Here is a 1,776-nt window from a genome sequence, read left to right as displayed (position 1 = left end):
GGGCCCGATGGTTATGGCCGCAGGTTGAAGGAATGTCTACCGTCTGGACGGGAAAATGTAATCAGCTGAGATCAGCGAATTAGAGGCCAGTTTCTCTTTCTCCCTTCGCGCTCCCACTTTCCCCGCCGTGTGCTTCTCACGCATGTAGACACTCTTGCCTTCCCCACCTCTCTCTCGGAGGCGCAGACACACACACTTCCACGCTTTCAGATGAAGAAAAATGACACCTTTTCTTTCAGCCATTTCCTCTGTTTTTACATACTTGAGCCGAGGGCACAAGAGGCAACACTGTGTTTTCATGTGACAAAATACACAGAGGCCTGTGTGGATTCAGGAGAGGGGAATAGCCCAATTCATCATTTGGGGGTTCGGCCTGTCCAAGCCTCACCTGGGAATATCTATCTACAGCTCAGAAGCGCGACTGGCGCTGATGTCTCCTGAGCTTAAAGGAGCTGCAGCTCAGCAATGTCCTCGTTGTGACGGATGACTTAACAGAGGACGCAAAGTTTCTCAGTTCAAACATGGATGGACAGATGGAGGATAGACTGAGTGGGAATCCGTAATAACCCAAAACAGTCATCTGTTTCAGCTTGAAGACAAGATTTAACCTAATCTTTTATAGCTCTTGGCTTTTCTTGTGCAAAAAAAAAGAAAAAAAAAAAAAATGAAACTAACAGCAGGAGAGGAGGAAATAGTTTCAATTTAGGCAAAACCTCAACTGTGAAAATGGTTGTTTTCTACAGTACCTAGTTCAAACTGATTAAAAACAAACATTTCATTGACAGAACCTCAATTTGCCACTTATGTGATGCTTTAATCTGTGCTATTATTATAATAGTTTTGACAAAACTACAGATGTTACAACCAGAGTGGGCAGAGTGTCCAAAAATTCAGCACTACTCCAACTTGGAATGTAAAAGCAACTATCCAAGAAATCAAGTAAGATTAAAAATGAATTTGGTAAACAGACAACTCTTCTTCTCAATACCTGGTCACAACATCAGAAAGTGTGAAGTTAGGTAGAAAGTTTGGCAATCAATGGACCAAAATGAAAATAATTCAATTGCAACAAAATTAGGCAAATTAAACATTTTTCCAAATCAATTTTCTTAAACATTAAACTTTGCACCAAAACCAAGCTCCTGAGTTATAAATTGTATTTATATGGTATGTTTTAGCAACAAGGCAGTTCAAAGTGCTTTAAATCATAAAAATAAGAAAAGTGATACATTTTGCCATGTGCTGTCATTACACAAGTGATTTTGAACAGTTGCGGTTCTTGAATATGTGGACGAGACGATGATCCCGCCACAGTCAACCAATTAAAATTAAACATTTGTAGTTGAGTTAGATGCAGAGTCTGTGATTCATTAGTCATAACTGATCTAATTTTAATCAGAAACCATACAAGCAACATTACAACTCAAACCCCATTTATGCTGCTAAATTAGTGAATAGACATATGAGATCAATAACAAGGAATTATTTAGATGAACAGAAACAAAACTGAAGTTATTATGTTTGAACATAAAGAGGAACAATCTAGAGTCAATGCACAGCTTCAGCTACTACAACGGTCCAATTCATTTCCAAATATGCTGCATCCAATTTGAAGTTAAATCAACTTTGTCATTAAATCAGATACAGTGTCATTTCTATACAAGTTGTAATAAAAATAAAACAATCAAAGCAGATTGATCAGTTGATGCCAGCTGGTAGAAAGTTATCTCCATTTGCATAAAGTCATTGATTTTGCTGCAGTCCCTTAAAAATATG

This window comes from Poeciliopsis prolifica, unplaced genomic scaffold, assembly GCF_027474105.1.
Source record: "Poeciliopsis prolifica strain line A6 unplaced genomic scaffold, Auburn_PproV2 SCAFFOLD050, whole genome shotgun sequence".
NCBI lineage: Eukaryota > Metazoa > Chordata > Actinopteri > Cyprinodontiformes > Poeciliidae > Poeciliopsis > Poeciliopsis prolifica.
The sequence above is the reverse complement of the archived record's forward strand: the minus strand, read 5'-3'. Positions refer to the sequence as shown.